This window comes from Uranotaenia lowii, chromosome 3 (genome assembly GCF_029784155.1).
Source record: "Uranotaenia lowii strain MFRU-FL chromosome 3, ASM2978415v1, whole genome shotgun sequence".
In the NCBI taxonomy this organism is placed as follows: domain Eukaryota; kingdom Metazoa; phylum Arthropoda; class Insecta; order Diptera; family Culicidae; genus Uranotaenia; species Uranotaenia lowii.
In genome coordinates, this window is record NC_073693.1 from 219,692,097 (window position 1) to 219,711,060 (window position 18,964).

The window sequence follows — 18,964 nt, forward strand, 5'->3', positions numbered from 1 at the left end:
TAGATTTTTCTACTCTCAAAAATCTCCTAAGTTCTCCTTCCAAACTAATTCGGAAAAAATAGAAATTTTAATTTTGATGCCATATGACTCAAAATCGCAGGACACTCTTGGACTTTTCGAAATCCGGGGGATTATTAATTTTCCCCTAGGAAGGTCCAAAAAATAGTTAAAAATAAAATACAATGAAAATCTCATTCAAAGTTTGAAACTCTATCACTCGATGGCTTGTTACAATTTTTCAAAGCCATTTTACACTTATAGGTACTTATTAAGAAAATATTGATGACAGTAAAGAGTGTATTCGAAAAAAATGCAACACTTTGTTTTGCGAATAGCTTTTGAACGCATGGATGGAAGTTGATTTTCAGTGAAGCTATCTAGCAATGTAATGTGTACGTGTGCTAAATTTGGTGATAATCTGTCAAGTGGTTTTTGATGTAGCGTCCATGAAGCTCATAGACAAAAATGTTTGGCAGGATCTAGAAAAAACCAGGAAAACCCAAAAGAGCTGGAAATCATTTATTCGACAATCCAACAATCCTTGATTCAGGGTGTCCTGACCCTAGGCACAAATCTAGCAAAATCCAAAGATAAAAGGCTGTTGACTATTTTTGGCCATATTAGTTCACATTTAACACTTTTTGTAAGTATCAGACAAAGAGAATTCTAAAAGTTTGTCTACTATTCTATATTCATTGCATACTTTAAGGCTCAATTTTCTAGTTTTCAAGTCTTCTAAGCCAGAGGTCATGATATCGAGTCTCGGTCACGGCATACATAGTACTCTTTCTGTGGGTTGGTGGTGTTAGCATAAGTAAGATGCTAGCCATTATATCCTTGAAAGATGTACGCTTTAGTCTTAAGTAGAATTTAGATCTCTTCAACGAAACATGAAGTTTCACTGAGATCCTATATGTGTGTGTTCGTTTAAAAAAAAATTCGATGTCTCAATTGAATCACTAACTTGTCTTTTTCTTTTAAATTTTGGTGAATTTTAGGTGTTTTGGAGACTTTTGTTTAGAAAGATACATATTACAATTGATTGAAATGCATCCAAATAGATGCTTTTCATTTCAAAATTTGGTGTTCTGTTGTGCTTGTCAAGCAGTGAGCAACCAGTAGAATGGAAAAGATAATTGATAATGGCGATATTGTATCAATAAATCGATAAGAAGATGATTGTTTCAAAAGATCGGTGTTAAAATATCCAAGCAAAAAAGAGTGCTCATAGCACAAAGCAAATTTTCCAAAATACTCAACCAAAAGTTCCGTGCAATAAGTTTTTGGAGTTTTATAATAAATAGCAATTATAAAATTTTCAGAACCAATACAGATTAACTGGAACTTCAAAAACTTCAAAACAACACATTTTTTTATTTTTTTTTCGAATTCATAACAAGTTTAGAAGGTTGTCTATCTTCTGCAAGACAACAACATTGTTGACTATTTATCACTCCATCACAGAATGGCACGACACTAGATCCAACCAAAACAGGATATCAACTTTGTGGATTTATTATGACTGAACATCTGTCAGGTGCCCGCTAGAAAGTTCGTTTCAATTAATTTTGCCGATTTTTTCAACATCTCACCCAACTCTAGCCGTTTTACCATTTTGCACACGATTTGGCCACCGTATTTTGTTTATTTGATCGCTAGACATTTTTTTTAATCTATTTGACACTAAGTTTAGTCCTTTTTTTCCTGCTGAGCGAATTAGATAGAAAAATAGACATTCTTTACAACTTCTCCAATAGAATGGTTCCGATTACGTTTAATTTAACCTCTCACATCCTACATGATGGATTCAAGTATTTCATGATCCTTCTCAAAAAATTTGATAAATGAACATATATATTATGAGACGCAGGCCAACTCAAAAACAACTTGACAGATCGGCACAAAATTCTTCACAGCATTACATTATTAGTTAGTTCACTTAAAATTTCATCTATTTCCATCCATGCATTCAAAACTGATTCACTAAGCAAAGTGTTTTTCGAATACCTTCTTTAAAAATTATAGCATGATAATTTTTTTCGAAATTTTTTGTCAATATTTTAATTTTTGCTAATTTTGTCATTCGGTTATTTTTTAACGGACACAAACACATATGTAGGTACAGTCACTGATGAATCAATCTCAATGAAACTTGATGTTGATGTTTATGATGGCTAGTTTCTTACAAATGCTAACGCCATCAACCCACAGAAAATGTATGTTTGCCGTGACCTAATTCGATCTCATGTCCGTTGGCTTAGAAGACTTGAAGGCTATCCTCTACGCCACGGGCTGCGGCCATTCTTACTTAAATTTTCAGTTGGGGTAATATTGTTCATTATAATTTATAGTTACTTGAAATTCGACAGAATCATTCTGATTCAGAGCTATGACTATGAATTTTGATAACTGTAGTGTAACCTTTCAGGGTGAAACTGCCAAATGTAAACAAATCAAGTTTTAAGGTCATTCCGGATGTACGCGATTGCACTTTACCACCTAATAAACACGGTTTCATCTTTAAATCACTTAAAACTCTCAAACAATTGATAAAATTCAATTGGGCGAACGTTCCCGTTGATGCATTTTCGTTGGAACGTGAAGTTACGCCTATTAAAAAATGAGGTTAATTTTTCTATTCGTGTAGCGCCAACAGGCGTAACTGAGTTGACCGTGTGTGACAGAACGGCCTAATTAGTGTTTTCGTGGAGGACGAAGGGCGTAACTTCAAACCCAAAACAAAAACTGCCGATCAATTGAACGAAACTTGCAGGCGTAAATGGAATCGAAAACAAAAAAAGGCAGAACTCGAAAATATCTGTAATATAGTGAAAAAAGTTTTCCCCGTTTCGCTGCTAGTTTCGCCCTTATGAAATGTTGCGCTAAAACTATTCTCATCCTTAACCTTAAAAAGACATATGTAAATCTAAATTTCATATTCACTCCTGAATTAGTGATGATTGAAAAATCATAAGTGTGAAAAAAAGTAGATAAATTGAAATCAAATTTGAAATTTAAAACAAGATTTATCACTCACAAAACAACTTGAAATGCATGTTCCCCCTTTTTCTGTCATGTCATGTGATAATTGTAGCCAACGGGAGCTCTCATTGGTCTAGCTCCCAAATAATTATCTGGTAGAAGATGTCACGCAAAGGGTAACTGATCTCAAAACCATGATCCCCCGGTTGAGCGTCACATATGTTTATTTAAATAAAACAAAAAAGTGCACTCCTGTGTTAGCTGCTAGCATCACTCCCGAGCCGGGTAAACATTGGGAATGCTAAAAATATCTCCTTCGAATCCACAAAATGTGAATAAAAATGTTGCCCATCATCCATCAGCGCCATTATTGTGGGTGTGTACAGTTTGTAGAAAACAGTTTACTGTTGGGTTCGCGACATAAATTTTGTTCCGAGGAAAAAGACCGGTCTAGACCGGCAATTTGTGACAACGCTTTTCCCGAGAGAGATAGAGATTTTCCCCGGCACTCACTTTCGGGGGAAGGAACTCACAACCGAGAGCGACGGAAAATTGAGAGAATCAGAGAAAAAGAGACAGTTGAGAATGAACAAGTATCTCTAACAATTTGGTCAGTGGGTGGGAAACTTGTTAAATATCAGTCATAAGGGGGTTCATGAGAATTATTTGGGTGTGTGAAAATGTTTTAACCTTTTAAGATCCGTAATGCTAGTTTGGAACTATTTCATTAGATGAGGCAGCTGGGATTTAAAGTCATACGCAATAAAAGATACGATACCAATTTGCCAGATCCAATCATATCATCTTTGGTACAATACACTTTTTGACGCATTTTTGACATAAAGTCAGCGCCTCGCGGCATTGAAATTTTGCAACCTCTTCTTTGGGTGTAGAAATTATTGTTTTTAGCTTTGTAGAACTTTTCAAAAACAATTACACCCGGAGAAGAGGTTGAAAAATTTACCATAATCGATTATTTTTATTGTTGCATTATACGGCTAGTCGCATCATCCGCCACATAAAGCACCATAAAAGTCACCTGTGATACAAAGGCTGCTTTTTCATTTTGACTCGCATGATTTTTTAACCTTCCAAAGCTGTTTGTGTCAATTTGACTTAAAGACCAGATTCAAAGCATCTTTATCATCATTCCAACATATTGAAGAACAGAGATGTTTTAGAGACCAAGCATGGTTTATGAAAATGGTAATTAAATTAACGAGAATAAAATAAAAATTGTGTTTAGAAAGTTGGATGTCTTTTTCTAAGCAAGACTTTTATACCGAAAAATCTGGGATAGAGGTCAATTTTTTAATCGGACCCCCACAAATTTATACATCGTCGGATAGATTATTATTTGATTTTATTTTTAATTTTTCACTATAATCAATTTTAAAAAGCGTTTTTACTTAAATTTATTGACTCGGGGAGAACATATCACTATCAATCGGGACACGATGAGCGTTTTCTGCCGTAGAATCTAGCAGCGAATTCAACTCGATGTAGTCAACTGAATTATAGAGCTACAGCTTGACTTGTTTCATTTGACGAAATAGCTTCTGATTATCTCTCCGACACCTTCCAATTGGACTGGAGCCTGCTAAAAAGAATAAAGCTCGGTTTTGCCTTTCTTTCAGAAAGGTATAGTTATCGGTCGATTTGTGAGATCCTTAATTATGGGTCTTAGATATACCTTTATAGGTACCTATCGAATCAGCTCGACGAGTTCAGACGATGTCAGTGTATTTGTATGTATTGGTGTGAATTTTTGTAAACTTTGTCACTACGTTTTTGCGAAACTGGGCAGTACAATAAAAATGATTTTTGTCTTGAAAAATTTGATTTTTTTCCCTCTTCAATGTATAAAAGAAAGAAAAAAAAAAACAAAATAGTTTGAAAAATAAATTTTCATAGTAATTATCATCAAATCATCACTCCAAAAAACGTGTCAATTTGGCTTGCTAGCCACAACCAGCAATCACTAAAATGAAGATTATCGTGTATATGACGTCATATACACGATGGGCGCGTTCGCTACACGCTATTCGCTATACGATGGGCGCACTCCACTCCCACTCATGATGTCTTCATGACGACAAAACGAGCGGTAGAAAAGGGAGTAAGAGTTTTTGTATCCTAACAATTTTAACTTTATTACCAGCTCAGTGATAACCGAACCGGTCTCAAAAATTTGAAGCCGAAGCTTCAAAACCATATTATGATAATATGGAGTTTCATAAAGGGGTACAACCCCGAACTTGCCAAATCAAACCGATGGGTGTAGGGTTCAACACCGCATTTTTCTGCAGCGATGGCTGGCTTCGATACGTCGAAGCAAGCGTGAATCTGTTAGATAATTTTGTAGTAAGTTTGAAAAAGGGCGAACGCACCAAATGTAAACAAACATAGCGTAACATTTCATAAGGGCGAAACTATCAGTTAGCTCGAAAAAAAAACGCTTTTGAAACTTCGGAACATTTAATCAAATCCTATTTCAAAAATCGACGCTATCTATTGGCCCTACCCGGATAAAAAAATCCCATTTTAAATAGGCGTAATTTCGCGTTCAAAAGAAAATGCATCAACAAAAAGTTTCACCCAATTTAATTTTATCAACTGTTTTAAAGTTTAAAGTGATTTTTTGTACAGACGTGTTAATTTCAAAATGTTGAATTCCCTGGACTTTAAAGTATTTCTGATTTTAAACTCAACTAAAAAAAATCGGGTCCAATAGTGAGTTTCAGAATTCAGATTAAAATCCACAAATTCAGATGCAATCCAGCGCTAGACGATTTTCAAAACAAATTTACAAAACCGACATAATGGACAAAAATGTCAAAATAGTCAATTACTACAAAAATGACAATTGTTTAAATTTTCTTAAATTACAAAGTGTATCAAATTTACATAATTGATAAAATTGATAAAAATTACAAAATAGACATTCACAAACTTTAATCAAGTTTTAACAAGCCTGACATATTTCGCAAATATGGGAAAAATTGACAAAAATTGACCAAAATTGACCAATTTTGAATGGATTGACATAAAATATAACAGTTACAAAATTGACAAAACTGGATTGATAAAATGAATATAAATCATAAAACTGAAAAAGTTTTCAAAATATGCAAAATTGACAGAATCAATATAGAAAAAAATTAAACAAATTTACCAAACTGACATAATTTACAAACATTTCAAAATAGTCTATAATTACAAAAATGACATGATTGTTAAAATCATCAAAAATTACAAATTGGACCAAACTTGCATAGTTGACAAAATTTGAAAAAAAAATGACAACATTCACAAACTTGATAAAATTTACAAACCTGACAAATTTTGCAAATATGGCAAAAAATGTGCCCTTTTCAAAAATCGACCTTACGTTGCGAATCATTCGTTGGCATACCCAGAATCCCATTATTTTCTTCCAATAAGATTCTATATTCCCTACCCAGAATGAGAGCAGCAGTGGTATAATTTTTTTCAAAAGGGCGTGCGGCCAAATGTTAACAATCAAATTGTCAGCTGGGTGAAAAAGTACCGTTTGAAGACTTACATTTTAAACCTAATTACTTTCAACGCGATTTTCTCGAAACAGCTTTCGTCCTTTACAAAAATGAATCAACATAGAAATCAAAGCTTTTAGCATACCTATCAGGGGCATTCTTTCTTGTATACTAGTAAGAATGCCCCTGAAAGGTATGCTAAAATAATTTATACCACTGCTGCTCTCATGCTGGTTAGGGAAAATAGAATCTTATTGGAGATAAAATAATGTGATACTAGGATCAACTGATCTAGCAGTAGCATGTATATTGACAAGTTAAAGTCAAAAATCAAAAATAAATATTTTGAATATTGTCGAGTATAAGTTTTTGCATCATTCAATTTCACTTGCCGTTCTAAATGTTCGAAATGTTGACAAAACTACCCAAGTGGACAAAATGGACAAAATTTACAAAATTTTCAAAATTTACAAAATTCACAAAATTTACAAAAGTTACTAAGTTTACAAAATTTACAAAATTTACAAAATTTACAAAATTTACAAAATTTATAAAATTGACAAAATTGACAAAACTAATAGAATTGACAAAATTGACAAAAATGATAAAATAGACATAATTGACAAAATTGAAAATATTGACATTTCAAAGTTGTCAAAATGTTTAATATCTATTGTTAAATCGATAGATTATTGTAAACTACATTGAAGCATCGTATTTTAGTTTAGCAGTTGAAAATTTATTTAAATTTTTTTCCATTTATTCGCTTTCTTTTCTTGAGAGGTTGAATTATTTGAAACACATGGTTAGGAATCTTTTTTAAAAATTATACCCTACATTTTTAGACCTCTTCTATTTTATAAATATAAGATCATAATGTCATAGAAACGGGATCATACAAGATATCCCAGAATTCAATCATTCAAAATTTTTCAATTAGTTTACAATTATGTTATTATTTATGTGAAAATTATAATTATTTCAAAACACCTTCATCCTTCAAAAAATTTAAAATCCTAATTTCTTAAATTCATTTAGGATTTACTACGTTCGAAATACTTTAATCATTACTCAGAATTTATAAATTGATCATTTTATTATTTTGTGTCATGTGTATCCAAATATAATTTTTAGACTGTAAGAAAGGCTACAATCCACTGTTAAGTGTATTAAATCGGGTTTTTATTCTTACACAGATTTCCATAAGAATTACAGCTGATCGGAGTGAAGTACCGGGATAGCGAGCGCGCCCATCACCTCTAGGCCAAATCATCAGATGAAACAAGTCAAGTTGTAGCTCTATTATTTAGTTGACTTTATCGAGTTCAATTCACTGCTAGACTCCGCGGCAGAAAACGCTCATCGTGTTCCAATTAATGGTGCTCATATTCCCCCAAGGGGGGTTCTCATTATTACCCTGCAATGACTGGTTTTCTGCCTTTGGCAAAAAAATTTAAAATGCATTTTTAAACGTTTTCATCTACTTTTTCAAGTTCCAGCCAATTAGGAAATAGACTATTTTAGTGTCTGAACACAAAACAATGATGTAATTCACATATTATAGCTGTTTCCTATGGTTGATTAAGAGTTTTCCTTAAGGTGGCCATTATGCCCTTATCTCCTCTATAATTTAATTGAAACGAATTCCAATATTACAGCAATAACTTAATTAAAATAGGCACATTTTTCCCGTATGTTTGGATAACGTGCCGCTCTTAAGCCTACCCCTTTTTTTTACAATTCTGCCCTACGTTTTGAAACATGGCCGCTTTTAGCCCTGTTTAATTTCAGGGACAAAATAAAAATCCTCTTCGGGTTTTACTGTTCCCGGAACCACAAGTGTTCCTTTTTTGCTTTCCCGAAACAGTCTACCCAAACACATGGTAAGGTGAAATTCGAAATTTTGTACGCAAGTAAAAAAAACTCACATTGAACACTTATCAGTAGAATCTAAACTTTAAATTTAATTGAATGAATCACACTTTTTCTCAAGATCCTTGATCCCCTTGGACATAATTGCGTCCTCTTAGAGTACCTGTATCCGTGGGCCAAAAATCCGGTTTAGACCCAAATTTCGACCAAAGCAACCATACTGGTGGTCTATTATATATACCAGTTTGAACTGAACTTTTTCTAGAACTGGTATAAGGATTGGTCCAGAACTGAGCAGATTTGAATCCAATTTTACGCAGTTCTAAACAATATGACAGTTAATAGATCACAAATGGGCTTGTCTTCAAGGAATATCTAAATAAGGTAGTGTCGAGTGCCATATTGGATTTTTTTGTGACGTCACAAAAACGATTGTATCGAAAATTTATGTGAAGATGGTAGGAATTTCAAAGAAAAACACGTTTTAAAAAAAAAAATCGAATTCCAATTTCATTTTTATTTTGTTGTGGGGCCTCTCTTTGATTATGTAATGGAATTTTTTGGTCCTTTGAAGATTGCATCATGGTTTTTTCTTAATTTATTAATGAATGCAATGTCGCCTTGAAGCTAAAACGTACAAAAATGAAGAAAATATCAAATTCAAAAAGGTCTAGCTGGTAGATATTGAGTGTTCAACTGATAGTCATGATTTTAATCCAACCGGTTTACCGTATACAATTCTTATGTAGAACAATTAACATTAATTCATGATTGTTAACTCAGTTTACTAAAATGCCAATAAAAGATTCTGTTTTTGTATAAAAAATTGTGTTTTAATCACTTTATTGTAATGAGGAGCTTAAAATGCACTGACTTGAACAATTTCATGGAAGACTTGAAACTAATTTTAAAGTTTTGCAAATTTCAGTGGTGAAAATCCACCATTTTTTAGAACTTCGATGATCTATTTTATAGAAAAATTATTTGAGAATGAAACTTTTTTGTACCCATCTTGAAGAGCAAGAATCCGTCTACAATAACATGTTTTCAAAATGGAAAATTTCATGCAGATTCTTCGAATTATCATCGAAAAAGAAAATTTTCCTAGTAAATTAACGGATTTTTCGTGATTGTGAAGTCTCAGTCTGTACCAATACTAGAGCAGGGCTGCCTTGGCACTACCTTCTTTATATATTCCTTAGGTTGTCTTATTTTTCACTGGATTAGATCTAATTTTGTTGGTCCAATTCTTGTAAAAATTAGACCCAATAATAGACCACCGATACAGGTGCTCTAAACGTACTAAAAACAGATGGGCGATAAGGTGATTTAATGAAATTTTTGTGTTTTTGTGTACTTTATTCATATTGGAAGATGACGTACTTTCCATTGAACCATGATTAAACTTTGACACCAATTTGGAACTTCTATGACCCTTGGAGATACATATCAGCACAAACACGTGGAAAGGGTCTATGTTCATTTATGACGCTTCGAGTAAAACGCGTTTGAATATAATGCAACCTTTTTCAAATCGCTTATTAAATTTTAAGTTGAATCTTTCAAGTTTATATGACCCAACTGTGCATATGAGCATTCTTTATATGTTTTTATCGATTAAAGGGTATCTTCATGGAAAATAGCTCGCAATTGCTTTTAGAACCTTGCTGGAGTATGAAATTGTGTATACACTAGACTGCCCCAAATGACCTGACATTTGAAAAAGTTATTTGTTGCAGGCTTTAATTGATCCTAGGTCTAGTAAAAGGTCTCATGCTAAATTTGGGCCAGATCGGATCACGGGGGGATTGTTCGGGAGAAACATGAAAATCCAATTTTTCATGAAAAACTATGGTCCCCTTCGGCCGATTTCTTTTGAAAACGGTTTTTCTCAAAGCCAAAACTATGACAAATATTTAATTCGAAGACTGCGATTCGAGTTACTTTATCTCCAACGAATTGAAGAGCCGCAAATTCGACATCGTAGCACTGCAGGAGGTATGCTGGAAGGGCTCCACGGTACGAACGTACCCAGATGGTCGTGCCATCTACCAGAGCTGCGTCAACACACACGACCTTGGAACAGCTTTTATAGTATGGGAAAGATGCAAAAGCGCGTGGTCGGGTGGTGGCCGATTAACTCACGAATCTGCCGGTTGAGAATCAAGGACCGGTTCTTCAACATCAGCATCATCAACGTGCACAGCCCTCACCTCGGAAGTACCGGTGACGACAAAGACGAATTTTACGCGCAGCTGGAGCGTGAATACGACCGTTGCCCAAAACATGATATCAAGATCGTCATCGGGGATTTCAATGCTCAGGTCGGCCAGGAGGAGGAATTCAAACCGACAATTGGAAGGTTCAGTGCACACCAGCTGACCAACGAAAACGACCTCAGATTTATTGATTTCGCCGCCTCCAAACGAATGGCCGTACGTAGTACCTTTTTTCCAGCACCGCCTTCCACATAAGTACACCTGGAGATCACCGTACCAAACGCAATCACAGATCGACCACGTTTTGATTGACAGCCGGCACTTCTCGGACATTATCGACGTCAGATCCTGTCGAGGCGCCAACATCGAGTCAGACCACTATCTGGTGATGGTGAAGATGCGCCCAAAACTCTCCGTAGTGAACAACACACGAAACCGGCGCCCGCCTCGGTTTAATATCGCACGACTGAAGCACCCTGAGGTCGCGGCAGACTACGCGCAATCGGTCGAAGCAGCGCTGCCGGCAGAGGGCGAGCTTGACGAAGCCCCTCTCGAGGACTGTTGGGATACCATCAAGACAGCCATCAACAGTGCTGCGGAGAACGTCATCGGTTATGTGGAGCGATTTCGACGGAACGACTGGTTCGACGAGGAGTGTAGGAGGGTGATGGACGAAGAGAATGCTGCGCGGGCGGCAGTAGTGCAAAGAGGCACCCGTCGAAATGTGGAAAATCACCGACAGCGGAAGAGGCAGCGAGTCTGAATTTTCCAGGAGAAAAAGCGCCGCCTGGAGGAGGAGGAGCTCGAGGAGCTGGAGCAGCTGCATCGTTCCCAAAAAACACGAAAGTTCTATCAGAAACTCAACGCATCCCGCAAAGGCTTCGTGCCGCAAGCCGAAATGTGCCGGGATAAGGACGGGGGCATCCTGACGGACAATCGTGAGGTGATCAAAAGGTGGAAGCAGCACTTCGATGAACACCTGAACGGCGCACATGCAGGAGATCAAGACGGTGGGGGAAGGTACATCGTCGGCGTAGCCAACGACGAAGAGGAGCCACTCCTAACGATGATTGAAGTTAAGGAAGCCATTACCCAGCTGAATAGAAACAAGTCGGCTGGGAAGGATGGCATCGCAGCTGAAATCATCAAAATGGGCCCGGACAAGTTGGCCGATTGCCTACACCGGTTGATAGTCCGGATCTGGGACATAAAACAGCTACCGGAGGGGTGGAAGAAGGGGGTAATATGCCCCATCTACAAGAAGGGCGACAAATTGGACTGTGAGAACTACAGAGCGATCACTGTCCTCAATGCCGCCTACAAAGTGTTGTCCCGAATCCTACTCCGCCGCCTAACGCCACAAGCAAACAGATTCGTGGGAAGTCATCAGGCCGGCTTCATGGAGGGACGGTCTACGACGGACCGGATATGCCTGCGGATCCGAGACCGACCGAACCCGCTTGTCCAGTAATAACAAGGTCACGATCGACGGCGACGAGCTGGAGATAGTTAGACCAAGTGGAGCGTGATCTGGCGAACGTGGGTTGCCCGAGGAATTGGAGAACGGTTGACATGGATCGAGTGAATTTTAGGAACTATGTTATGTCGTGAGACGGAATACTATGTAAATAAAATAAATGATTGAATTGTGTTTTAACTTAATTTTCAACGATCTGTTAAAATAAACTGTTTTGAGCTGTTTTCGACAGGTTGTAAAGAACGCACCCTTCGCGACAGAGAAGGAAACCATCAATACTCAAATCTCATTGTATACCGTCATCTGGGGCATCATGCAACACTTTTAAACTTCAATGGCTCTGGATTTTTTGGTTCTCAAAAAATCTATTCAGAATGGTTGTTACTCCCAGACTCAACCGCCAACAATTTTTTTAGATCGAAAAACACATAGATCAACGCTTTATGATGCCAATAAAATGATAATTTTTCGAAAAGACATTTTTCTAACGTTTTTATTATATTAGCTGTAGCTTTCTTTTGATAGAGAATGAGGGTGAATCTTTTCATTGGCATCACAAATCGTCCAGTCATGTTCCTAAGCCCCTGTGGCTATGCAATTTTTTTTTAAATTGTCAAGCATTTTTCCGCCCTTACTTCTTTCCGAACTATCAAGTGAATATCATCCAAATTCAAATATTAGAAACACATCAAAAATTGCAATCGAGCGTAACAACAATGGTTAAAATCGGCATGCGTTTCACATTGAGTGTCCTGGTCGGACATTGATTTGCATGTCGATGCATTTTAGCCCAGACTGGTAACGGAATTTTAAAAATATTTATTCTAAAAAAATTAAATGATTGTCCGAAAAATATTCATACACCAACAGTGTTGATCTAGGATAATAAAATCCATATAAAGTTTGTTGGTAATATCATTAAGTCAATCCGTCACATTGTGTAAAGTTTTTTACGGCATCAAAACTGTAAAAAATTCGGGTTTTCAAATTTTCTATGAAAATCAAAAACTTCAAAAAACTATCTCACGATGTGAGAAACTATGACATCATCGTTTTGTTATCGTTAAATGGTAATTTTATTTCATTATATTAAAATAAAAGTTAAAAAGGTGTAGTGGTACACAAATGTTGCATCGAGCCATGCTGTAGCACGATGCTCTGTTTGACTGTACTTATTTGTGTCCATTACAATGATTTTTTTACTTTTTTAAATATAATAAATGTATCTATTGGAAAAGTTAAAGTTTGAATTTTAATAAGCTCAACATCCTCTACTTTTTTCAAAACTAACGTGAAAGAATATTGTGTAGGATTTAAATAGTCCTTATTTCTCTATTCATATTCCAAAAACGTTGTATAATTTATAAAAAGGTGATTTGAGATTTTTCTCATTAAAGTATAAAAAAAAAACAGACCCATATGCAAAATCAGGAACAAAAAGTGTAATATTGGGCACGCGGATACATATTTCCTCATATGTTAATATTACGAACTTAGGAACATCGACACACTTTATAAAACATGATATTTTTCGTAAATTAAGGTTTGAAATGATTATTTCAAACCAAAACAGAGTTCAGAAAAAATTTGAACTCAGTTACCAAAAAATTGTATATCTAAGTATTAAGGATCGGCATAATAATGTCAAATCTAAAAACCTGTGACAAAATATAGCGAAATTAGGCTTACTTACCCTACTAGGTTTCTAAAAATTTCATTTAAATTGACAATAGTTGTCCCTTAGAACTGAGAGAAAAACAAAAGGCTTCATGAAAAACCGAGGTTCCATGGTAACGAATTTTAGGGGAGGAGCGGGCTATATGCGCCTATTAAGCAGAACACTGATTTAATCAAATATCACATCGAATATGTGTACAAAAACTATATACACGTGTGCAGGCATCTGTTTTCTATACATTGGAGTAATTTTTATGTTAAAATTTTCTTCTGTTTCCATGAAAATGATTTTATTATAAGTGTTGTCTAAAATGCCGAACCTCAAACCGTGCGGGCTAAATGCGCCTATTTATGTTTTGAACATAATTTCTGTTTTTTGAGCAATATTCCCGTATAATTTCTTTGAAAATGCTAGAAAGTAATAATTTCCGTACGACAAAGCTGAAGTTTTATAAAAATCTATGTATATTATAATTTTATGGAATAAAACAAAAGTTAGGGTTCCCATACTATGGAGGCAGTTCATCCATGAGATAAACTTTATCAAATCTGTTTTTAGATCTTCAATTCTCTCTTAAGATGTTATTCAGAACTTAGATTTGAAGGTTCAATGATAAAAATCATTTATTTATTCTACTTAACCTGTTATTTTAGGATGGTGGCATTTTACAAACATGATGGGGGCATACAAAAACACTCTATTATTCCACTATATAATCATTATTAAACCTCCACAAAAGCTGAAATATGTTTAATTTCTAAAGTTCATTTGAGTAAGAAACAAAATCCATCCTAGTTTTTGTTTTGAGCTTCTTTACGTATAATTTCTAAAAGTCGAAATATTACATCAAAATGTATCAAAACCTTGTATGATTTTTTAAATTTTTTTGGGTTTGTAAATTCATAAAATTCTTTCTTGCCTTATGTTGTAAGCGTATCACCCTCAAAATGCATAGGTCAGATAAGCTGTCTAGTCAGCCATTTCATCAAACAGCCGTAGGGTCATTTAACCCGATAGGCCCATTTAGGAAACCTTTCCCCTACTCTCAGGGACTACGATATAAATCTCCGAATAAGAGCAGACCTGAGAGTAAGTAAAATACAGTAGGGGAGAGTGGGGTATCGTGGGCCTTGGGAAACGTGGGCCACTTTTAATATCTCAGATGTGTGTTGAGCTTAAAATCTCAAACCAACTGTCATCGTCGTCGCTTTGTGTGAGCATATATTCCTATATATTGTTGACTGAAAAACGCATTAATGCTTCTTTCATTTATCAAGCTAAAAAAAGTTTGAAAAATTTACTTCGTAATTAAAAAACACCCGCCAATTTCATCGGTGGGGAACCTAAAGTGCAAAACAAAAATATGCTCATACGCTTATGATCTTAGTTTTGTCATGATCTTTCACGTGGAAAAGGAATTTTTGATGAAACATCAATAAGTCACACAAACGAAACCAATTTGCAAATCATAGCTTTTGGGGAATCGTAGGCCACACATCTTGAATCACCTAAATTTTTATGTTTTTATACACATTCAGAACTTAAAATACGTTTTTTCTTTCTGCAAAGTTTTCTTATGCCAAATGATGAGTTAAGAAAATATTTTTTCCATCTTATATAAGAAATTTCGCTAAAACGTTCGCGAGCCAGGTTTTGGAATCTATGCAATCATACACAGCTCTCTTTTTTATTTCATCATCTGAAATTGCTTTAAAATAACGAAATGAATTAGGAAATCACAGTTTTGGGTCAACTCATAAAATTTGCATGTTATTTGGTCAATTTGGATTTGGTGGCCCACGATTCCCCACCATTTTTCAAAATTCAAAAAATATTGCTTTTTTTAAAACAGCCAGAATAAGGGGAAAATAACTTTTTAAAAATATTTAAAAAATACCTTATGATACCTTGAAAATGTAGAAAACCATACCATTTTGTATTTTCATTTTATCTTTTATAATACAGAAGTTATTGAACAACGAAAAAAGTGGCCCATGATTCCCCACTCTCCCATACTCGCACGTTAATCGGATGCTTTTTAATCAAGTACGTTCGATAATAGGACATTTTTGGGAGTTGTCACAGCTAGTTAAACTCAAAAATAGTTTTGTTTGAAATTATTCCAAAAATTCAAGTTTTAAAAGAATTGTTTTACTTACAGAACGAATTTGTGTTCAAAACTCGATGAATTTTTAAGCTAGAAGCTGGAGTTATTGCCAATAGCACAGAGAACAGACGTACAAGCTCGAACAAAAAATCTTTAAAAAAGTGTGTAAAATTTCAAATGCTGACACCCAAAAAATACGTTGAAACTTGACTTAAAACAGTGCCATCTATTGCGCCTTTCAAAAGTTACAAACCAAATTTTCACAGTTCTCTTTGGTGTATTTGGAGACATCTGGTGGTTAAGTCAAAAAGGAAAAATTGGTTAAAATGTTCGTTGGAAATTTTACACAAGTTTCGTGAGATAACTTGTACGTCTGTTCTCTGTGCCAATAGTCATTTTCTCGTTTGGAACCTTCAGACTTGTAAGTAAATATTGGTTTAGTTTGGTGGAACTTTTGATATCTTGAGAAGCAATGATTTGAAACCTCGTTTGAGGACCCCACAGTAACTTTCAAGTCATTTTTTTTTTTACAATTATTTATTTGAAACGGCTCGTACCAGTAGGTTTGAAGGAGCCAAACTCGCTTTGATTTTAACAATTGATTGCTTAAGACTTACAGTTTTGAGAGACAAAAGAAAACAGAAAGGGAAATGTGAAAATAAAAAGGATTACAGGTGGAGATCGATGGCTTTTAGAAAAAGATAGATTTCAAACATGTAGTCCAAGTCTATCACTGCTAACACATCTCTCACTGGAACGTTAGGTGGTTTCCCTCGGGCCCGAAGGGAGTTTCAAGTCATTTGAGAACTTATTTTAAAAATAAGCTCGATTAAAAAGCGATATTTTCAACTAATTTCATAATTGGAAAGAATCTTTTTCATCACAGCGACTAAACCTACGGGTTTGTGCCTTGCAATGGTAGTCTACACTATCAAGAATTTTAAATGGACTTATTCGAAAAAATCGTTCAACCGTAGAAAATCGAGGCTTTTAAACCGTTCGTTGTTGGGAAGCGTTAGTTGCTCCTGTAGAAAAAAAAAATCCAATTCCGAAGATCGAACGTGGCTTTGCATAATAGAGACTAAACGCAAAAACCGTAAATAATAAACAACACGCAATTTTCTCGTGTTTGTTCCGAGTTACGACGACTGATGATGAGGGTTACAGCAGACAGACATCGCACCAGCGGCTGTTGATTATGCGCACATGTTCCGGTGCCCCTGTGAGATGTCTGTCTGGGTGGATTTCCTCTCCGACTTTGGATGTGTATGGGTTTTGGCATCCTCAGTTTTGCGAATGTAAAATGAATTTTCCATGGGGTGGTGCAGGTTATTTTTTTTGCAGTTTCCACCATGAATTGTGTATAAACTTGACAACACCCACCTTTTTTATAGGGTTGATTGAATATTAGTGTTTCTTCTGAGTGATTACATAGGAAATTTTCAACGAAGGGGTGCAATGAATAATTCCTTGGTTTTTATGTTTCATTTTCGTTAACTGGAATTTGTTAGGTGTAAATTAGTTTTTTCTGTTATTTTTCGCTAGAATGAAGTAAAAAAGCGGATGAGCGTTAACGTGTAGCTTCAAAATCACGGGAGCGTAACCACACTTGTTCTTTTATCCGTTCAGCCAAAAGGCCGACCTGGCTCAGCCAGCACAATAATCAACAAGCTCTATCTGCGGGAATTGTTGGACTGGAGTATCCATTTTTCAAAATTAAATGTGCGAGGGGGAATTCTGGCGACGACCCACAAGCCGGATTGGAATAGTTGTTGCGTTGTTTGCTGGATGATGATGATAAGTTGCTTAGAGGGAGCGTTTCGCGTTTTGCTATGTGGTTTTGCTTCTTTCGAAAACGCGGAGAATAATTGGGAGCACTAGAGTTCATTCACGCGGCCCCAAGTGTTGAGCATAGGGTTCTTCGGTGTATTTTTCACATAAAATCCATTCGGTCTCAATGTGCTGCACCGAACGCCATATCGAATTTGCAAATTCCGAGTTTCGCTTCCGTTCCTCGAGGGGACTCCGGATTTTCATTGTTGCTTCATTTTCAGTTGCATACTTCCACCGAACAGCCAAAAAGCCCTTTCCCACCCGCCCGAGAAATTTGGGCTTCATTTGCTAGGCGATTAACCATTTTTCACACGGTTTTAATTATTTCTTTCACACGTCGAAGGGAAATTTTTCTTCTCTCTTTTCCCTCGGATCCAATCTTCCCTTAATCGGACTTGATCGACCGCACCATTTTCAAACCAATTAACGCACATTTCCACTTCCCTTTTAACCAATCTAACCAACAGATAATTAACTAGGGCTAGATAAACTCAGCAGGGCTGCACTTTGCACCACTTGAAAAACTTCAATCTTCACCTTTATTTATGCCAGAAATGGGCAGCTTACACTTTTCCGCCCCGATTTAGTTGAAGGAAGACTATGGCAATATGGCTATTAGGCCTTGCGGTGTGGTACGACGATGATATCCCCCTAACCCCGGGAGCACTTATTTTGCTTTTCTTTTCTCGAATCTCGATTGCCCTGGTACCATCCAAAGGGAATAGACCAAGTACTTTCAATACCTACACTCACAGTTGAAGCGGAAAATCTGAACGGGAAAATTTAGATAGAAAATACGACCGTACGGAGCAACTATCAGCCAAACACTTCCACTCGCGACGCCGGAAAACCACGAACTAAAACGTTGCTCCGGCCTGCGCTGGGAAACTGATGAGAGACTAGAGCCAGTTGAATGATTGCCGCAAGGCGGGTTCATTCCACCACCCATTGACCGTTTTTGATTTTGAGTAGCGCTTCTATTCACCGTTGTTGCTTTCACCCTCCTCTCTGTGGGGGGAGTTACAAAAATGCTGAGTTTATTTTTGCCTCACCACCTTTCTCTGCTGTTGCGGATGTGACTGTTCTTGCTCCGATGTTGATGGGTGGCCAACCACGCGATGGCTGATGTGTTGATTCAATCGGAAGTGACCGGTCATAAACGACGAAGCCCAGATAGCAAAGTCAGATGTTGGAATGTGTTAACCGTCATTTGGGCATTGTTAGTAAAGATCAATTTCACTTCGCGGAGGACCAAAAAAAGGAGCATCGAAAAGGCCAATA

The 18,964-nt window shown here is 36.2% G+C and overlaps 1 protein-coding gene across 5 annotated transcripts in view; it reads right to left on the minus strand.

Annotated features, from left to right (window-relative positions):
• The window catches only part of LOC129751289 (dihydropyrimidinase), a 77,366-nt gene extending 58,786 nt beyond the window's left edge, over positions 1-18,580 (minus strand). For 2 of the 5 annotated variants that reach the window (XM_055746710.1, XM_055746706.1), the window contains exon 1: positions 18,431-18,580. The gene's annotated coding sequence lies outside the window, so the exon portion shown is untranslated. Of the gene's footprint in view, positions 1-18,220; positions 18,388-18,426 lie in introns of those variants that run through there. The other 3 variants (XM_055746707.1, XM_055746708.1, XM_055746709.1) reach the window with 3 other exon arrangements.
• Positions 18,581-18,964: the final 384 nt, after the last annotated feature.